The sequence below is a fragment of the Micropterus salmoides genome, unplaced genomic scaffold (assembly GCF_014851395.1).
Source record: "Micropterus salmoides isolate LMB-PRFRI ecotype aquatic unplaced genomic scaffold, ASM1485139v1 Ms_hic_scaffold_11, whole genome shotgun sequence".
NCBI lineage: Eukaryota > Metazoa > Chordata > Actinopteri > Centrarchiformes > Centrarchidae > Micropterus > Micropterus salmoides.
In genome coordinates, this window is record NW_024040152.1 from 8,628,509 (window position 1) to 8,636,131 (window position 7,623).

The window sequence follows — 7,623 nt, forward strand, 5'->3', positions numbered from 1 at the left end:
GAGGTTGTACGTTGCCACAGTGGTGCTTTGAGCTAAATGCTAATTTTAGCATGTTCACCCCATCCATGCAATAACATGCTGATACTAAGCATGTAAAATGTTATGTTTGCCATGATCGCCATCTTAGTTTAGCACGCTAACATTTGCTAATTACCAGTAAAAACAGCTAGGACTGTTGGGAATGTCATTAAGTATTTAGTCATAAATCAGATTATTGAACAAATGGAAATTTCAACCACAAAATGAAGTCTCAAGGGGTGTGTGAACCAAATTTTACGGCAAGCCATCCAATAGTTGTTGAGACATTTGACTTAAGGCTCAGGATATCAATCTCATGGGATCATTAGAGGAGAAGTCAGGATATTGTCGGAGTCATTATGATTCATCCTCTGAAACTAGCCATTGAATGTCTAGAGAATTCTGTCCAACCACTAGATGTTGAGACATTTCCGTCTGGACTAAAGTGGTGTAAAATACAGCCACAATCATCATTTCATCTTGTATGAATGCAGGATTTACTGTGGTGTAAAGTCAGATTGTAGACTACATCATCTTTATTTACAGTAATGGAATATGTTCAAGAGATAAAACCTCTGCAGACTTAATAATAAAGTTTATTTATATCGCACTTATCAAAACCAGAGATTACAATGTGCTTCACAGAAAAGAAAGATGTTTACTATTTTATTTTATTTGCAGCAATGATTAAAATTGTGTGTATTACCTCACTATGTGAGACTTTAAGGAAAAAAGTAGCCTAGCAAAGCATTTTATGTGAAGAGTTTTACAAGTGGAAACTGAGCCCAAAGCATTTGTAAAATACTGTAATACCCACTATTCTGGGCAGTAAAAGCTTGGAAGTACTTCCAGGGTCAAAGGTTGGGCGGGTGCGCATACACAGAGAGGAAGCACATGGTAAGTATGTTGTTCGTGCCAAAGTTTGTTATTTGTAATTTGATGCAGCAGGATCAACAATTAATAATGAAATGAAAATTAGCACAGATGGTTAAAGGATAAGAAAATAATTGAGTTGGCATGTAAAATGTACAATTTGATCACTAGAGGGATAAAATTGCTTAAGTAATGTCTGACTTTGAGATTGGACTAAAGTAACTTACATCTCAAGAAAAATCATTTTTGGTTCCTTATGTCTTCTGTCTCCTTCTGCAGGGATCAAGACATTTTGTGTTCCATCAAACTCATGTTTCTTTGTATTTGTTCAAGCAAATATGGCAACCTCTTGTCAGAACACTTGCAATTGTGCCCCTCAGCTTGGTAGCTTCAAAGCCAGATCTTTTTGTATGCAAGGCCATAAATCTGCTCTCGTTCTGAGGCTGTTTTCAGTGAAATGGTGTCTGAAGCATGTGCAGCACTCTGAGTTTATCTGGGGAGCTTTTATCACATCGTCACCTCAAATTGTCTGCATACTGTTGATCATAACTGAAGTGTGGGCATGGGCACATTTTTTTATCTGCTGAGATCTTCTCATTTTCCTCTTCGGCTATTTTTCATCCAGATAAAGAAAACATTACTACACATCATCTAGGCTGAAACTTCTACAAAGCCCTTTGCATGTCTTTGTGACTGGCGGTTTTTAATATATGATGTCTAGTCAGTCTCTGCAGTGAGTCTCCTGTTCTGATCAAGCTCTCTAACTTTGGTAGCTTGTGAGAGAACTTGGCAACCCCAGAAAAGTTCAAAAATGTTCTCATCCTTTTTTTCTGTGTGTCTGTACAAGATGCTTTATGACCATGCGTCATTGTTTGGTGTCCCCAGAGATCTTATTTCTTGCAGACAGATCCCTTTTGATCAGCTCTACATCCCCACATCTCTTGTCTCCTTATGTAGTAAAGATAGTCCTGCTATAAGGTTTATTCGCCTTGTAGTCTGAGTAGACATGAGTTAATCTTTGTTTGAACAAGGGCTAAAGAAAAACACTACAATAAATATGAGCTTGCAGGGGGTTTAGGTAATGCAACAGTATTTTTTGTTTTTCATCAATGTAATACATTTCAGGATAACATGGTCACAGTAGTGGAATGTAACTAAGTACTGTACTGCATTTGAGTATTATACTCCTACAATTATTTGACAGCTTTTGTTACTTTTTGAATTAAGATTTTACATACAAGTTAAGGTATGATCACTTCATAAAATTCAACACATTTATAAATATTAAGATTTCTGTTTTTGCTTGTGACCTCTTACAAAACATCGATGTGTAGTTGTGGCCCCTTGAAACATTTCAGATGTCTATTAGTTAGCAGTTTCACCAAAGAGATCGTTCCCCTTGAAAGATCTTCATTTAAATAACTGTTAGAGGCCAGAGGACATTAAAATGATCCAATATTTCACAAAAAAAGATCAGAGAAAATTCTGAAAATGTCATTAAAATTTATGAAGCAGAACTTTGTTTTTTCTTCTTCCCTCTCCCATTAACCATCTCCCACGCCGTCAGATTTCTCTGGTGACCCCTAGGTTGGGAACCACTGGAATGAAGTACATAAAACTAGTTCCACCTCGAGCAACTATAACAGTAAAATGCTGCACATTGATGCATCAGAATTAATAATGTAATTGCCCCTGTGCAGCGCGTTATTTGGCTGTTGTGTGGCGTTGGTTAGATTGGTAGTGGGGTGATGTTGGTTGGCTCACCTGTATGTCGCGATTAGCTTGCGTGCATGTTGGGGGCGTCAGGTGCGGGCCTGGACTGGGCTGGTGTGCGGCTCTGTCCTGTGTGCATGCTGTGCATCCTGATAATTGTGTTTAGGTTTTCTGAGGGGTTTGGCAGCGGGTTGTTGGAGGGGTGGGGGACCGTGGAGATGGGGTTGACAGGGTGGGTTGGGTATGCAGGCTGTTCCTTTTTAAGCTGGTTGGGGGGTGTTTTCTAGGGATTTTGGTGCTCGGATTGGATGCTTGGTGGTTGTACAGGGATCCTGTGTGGGGAAGGATTGTGCTTTGGAGTGTGACGATGGTTGTTTTGTGGTCACGTCGCAACCCTCTGGTGCTCCTGATTGTGTGGGAGGGGTGAGGTGGGGGCATCGGCAGGGGTGGGGGCATCGGCAGGGGTGGGGCTCCCGCTTCTTCCCCCTGCCGGCTCTCTCACATTCAGGAGTCCCTGGGGCACAAGGCCGGTGTTGTCGGGGTGGGTTTTGGCCCTCTTCCTTGGGGTGGTTGATTGGGAGGGCTGGGCCCCCCTTCAGGGGACAGGACCGGCCTCAGGTTCACGGGGCTTGGGGGCTGTTGGCTTTGCCTGCACTCTGGGGGGGCATGCCTCCGGCTGGGCTGGGGGACTGTCTGCACTGGTTCTCCCGCGTTATCGTTCCCTGGCGGTGGGGAGCTCCCCGGCACAGCTTTCTGCTGTTCTCCCTCGGGACATGTGGTCTGGGGTCCTTTGCGCTTTGGGGGGTCACGGGGTGCTCTGACTCCTGGGGCTGGTGGTATCTGGGCATGGCGCGGGTCGATCTGGTTGCGGTTCAGAGGGCTCAGGGTCTCTGGATGGCTGCTGGGCATTGGTTTGTGCATTGGAATACGTGGGACATATTTCGTTGTTGGCTTGGAGGGACCAGTTTGCGTCCCTCGTTTGCTTCGTCAGATCCATACTTCCCCATTTCTCTGTCGGACGGTTATCGGACTCCTCTTGGAGACTGAAGTATAAAGTTAGTTTTCGGGATGTGCAGTGTGGGAGCGGGGCAGGGCTGTGCTCCGGTTTATTCTGGGCCTGGAATTCCCGGCCCTGGATGTGTGGGTGGGTTGGTGGTGACATGCAGCTGGGCTAGTTGATTTTGCCTCGTTGTTGGTTTGGCTGGTGTTGCATGGCAGCCTGGGGGCGTGCTGTGCATGGGGGATGTTAGCTGGCGCGGCCAACAGGCTTGTTTTAATTTCTCTCTTAATAGTATGTCAGCTGTTTATTGCTGCTGTTCGTCTTTGTTTGTTGTTGTTTTTTCCCCGCCCAAGCCCCCCTCCACGTTCTCTTGCAGGTTTTGCTGCTTTCTGCAATTGGTGTTTCCCTCTGCTATTTCCTGTTGTCCCCATCCCCGTTCTCTTGCAGGCGTCGTGCTTTCTCTGTGCTGTCTATTTTTGCATGTTCGTGCGGGGGGGGTCGATGAAAAATCAATAATTAAATAAATAATAAAACAGACAAAGGAGTACTTTTGTTAAAGTAAAATCTGTCTGGCACATCATGTTACATGCATATACAGTGGGGGAAATAAGTATTTGACCCCTTGCTGATTTTGCAGGTTTGCCCACTTACAAAGAATGCAACAATCTACAATTTTAATCTTATGTACATTCTAACAGTGAAAGACAGAATCCCAAAGAAAATTCCAGAAAATCACATCATATGAATTTATAAAAATTGATAACCATCTGATGAGGAAAAACAAGTATATGACCCCCTACCAAACAGCAAGTATTCTGGCTCCTACAAGCCAGTTAGTCTTTCTTTAAGACACAGCTCCAATCCCAACCAATTATCTACATCAAATACACCTGCCTCACCTCGTTACCTGTATAAAAGACACCTGTCAACACCCAAACAACCAGCATCCAACATCACCACCATGGGCAAGACCAAAGAGCTTTCTACGGACATCAGGGACAAGATTGTTGATCTGCACAAGGCTGGGATGGGCTACAAGAGAATCGGAACGCAACTTGGAGAGAAAAGATCAACTGTCGGTGCAGTTATCAGGAAATGGAAGAAGCACCACACCACCGCCAACCTCCCTCGGTCTGGGCCTCCACACAAGATCTCGCCTCGTGGGGTGTCCCTGATCATGCGAACGGTGAGGAATCATCCCAAAACCACAAGGGGGGAACTGATGAATCAACTGAAGGCAGCTGGGACCACAGTTACAAAAGAAACGGTTGGTAACACACTACGCCGTCATGGATTGAAATCCTGCAGCGCACGCAAGGTCCCCCTGCTCAAGAAGAAACATGTACAGGCCCGCATGAAGTTCGCCATTCACTACCTGGACGACTCAGAAGAGGCCTGGAAGAAGGTGATGTGGTCAGATGAGACCAAAATAGAACTTTCTGGCCTCAACTCAACTCGTCGTGTTTGGAGGGCAAAGAACACCGAGTACAACCCAAAGAACACCATCCCCACCGTCAAGCATGGTGGTGGCAACATCATGCTTTGGGGGTGCTTTTCAGCCAAGGGGACGGGACAACTCCATCGTATTGAGGGGAGGATGGACGGGGCCATGTATCGTGGAATTCTGGACCAACATCTCCTTCCCTCAGTGAGAGAGCTGAAGATGGGTCGAGGATGGGTGTTTCAGCACGACAACGACCCTAAGCACACCGCCAAAGCAACAAAAGAGTGGCTGAAGAAGAAGCACATCAAGGTTCTGGAGTGGCCTAGCCAGTCTCCAGACCTGAATCCAATTGAAAATCTTTGGAGGGAGCTTAAAATTCGAGTTGCCAGGCGACAACCTCGGAACCTGAATGATTTGGAGGCTGTCTGCAGGGAGGAGTGGGCCAACATCCCTGCCGAAATGTGCACAAACCTTGTCACCAACTATAAAAACCGTTTGACATCTGTGCTGGCCAATAATGGCTTTTCTACAAAATATTAACATGCTGTTTGTCCAGGGGTCAAATACTTGTTTTTCCTCATCAGATGGTTATCAATTTTTATAAATTCATATGATGTGATTTTCTGGAATTTTCTTTGGGATTCTGTCTTTCACTGTTAGAATGTACATATGATTAAAATTGTAGATTGTTGCATTCTTTGTAAGTGGGCAAACCTGCAAAATCAGCAAGGGGTCAAATACTTTTCCCCCACTGTATGGTATCCAACTCATCATACTAACAGGCTGCTGGGCAGGACAGGTTTTTAAAAAATAAATGTAGCTGATAATACTTTACGTTTATTAGGATTTTAAATGCAGGCCTTTTACTTGTAATGGAGTATTTTACATAGGCCTAGTAGTAAACTGATATTGCATTTTCATTTTTAGCACCAAGTGATCAGAGTCTGCTAAGATGATGTGTTGCTTCGTTCCTCAAGAAAGAGATGTAGCAAAGGAAGCAGAACAATAAAGGTTAGTCAACATCAACTGCGTGGGGTGGGGGTAGGGTGTTATTCCACAATTAGAATTAAGGAACAGCATATAAAACAAAAATAATAGTAAAAATGGATTTAGAAGTACTTTGAAAGAATTTAAAAAACTATTTTGGAAGTTGTAGAAGTAAATTCTACTTTGAGAAATTCACTTTTACATAATGTATCATGAATGTTTTAACAATATAGAATGATTAGGTTTGTGCAATATTTTTTAAAATAGCATTGCTTTATTTGGCTACCTAAGCACTGTTTCCAGCCCCCATACTGACATTAAATGGACTGGGTATTGCATCATGTGACCAATCATATTTAATAGTTTCTTTGTCTATGTCTTTTGTAAAATTCAGTGTTTCCGCCATCATTCATTTTTATGTAGCAATCCTAAGCTGTTTATATAAAAGTGAATTCTATAGTCTGGTATACATTTTTAAAATTTTAAAAGACCACTGGTATCGGCTGATACCCTGAATTAAGGTATAGGAATCTGCATTGAGAGAGAAATAGTTGGATCAGTCTGCCTAAGTGTTACTCGGTGCAACATCTCCTCGTTGGCTTGGAGGGACCTGTTTGCGTCCCGGTTTTGCTTCGTTGGCCTCGGATCCGTGCTTGCCCATTTCTCTGTCGGCCAGTTGTTGGACCCCTCTGGATACTGAGGGTATATAGTTAGTTTTCGGGATGTGCAGTGTGGGTGCGGGGCAGGGCTGTGCTCTGGTTTGTTCTGGGTTTGTGCCTGGAGTTCTCGGCCCTTGACGGGTGGGTGGGTTGTTGTGGCATGCAGCTGAGCGAGTTGATTTTGCCTCGTTGCTGGTTTGGCTGGTGTTGCACGGCGGCAGGGGGGCGTGCTGGGCAGGGGGATGTCGGCTGGCGCCGACGGCCTCAGTTTTTTCCGGCGGTTGGGGGGACGGCGGACTTTAATTGGCGGGTGCATGGTGACCTGTGTTTGCTGCCGGGCTGGGACTTGCTGCTGGTGTTTCTCTCCGCTGGCTTTCGCTGTCGTGTTGTTCCGTTTGCTCTCTCTCGTTTGCCCGACCTCGCACGCGGGATTCGCGGGGGGCTGCTGGGCATGGGTGTCGCCGTGCTCGCGCAGTATGCGCGTTGGGCTCGTCACTTGTGCATTGGTGTTGATGATTGCGTGGCATTTGGGCATTTTGGTTGTTTGCTGCGCGGCGGTGGGGTGCTGGGTGGGGGGAGCACTGGTCTATGTTGTGTGCGCGCTGCGGTCGGTCCGGGCGCTGCTCTTTCGCGGGTTACGCTTTTTGCGTTCCGTCGGCATTATGTTGTCAACTGGCGTTTGGGTCGGGGTCTTCTGCGTTTGCATCGCAGTGCATCTGGGAGTCTCTTTTTCTCCTCCCCAAGCCCCCCTCTCTGTTCTATTGCAGGTTTCGTTGCTTTCTGCAATTGGTGTTTCCCACAGCTTTTCCCTGTTGTCCCCACCCTCCATCCCCCTTCTCTTACAGGTGTTGTCCTTTCTCTGTGCTGTCTGTTTGTGCCCCCCCGGCCCGGTGACAAATCAATACATAATTAAATAAATAATAAAACAG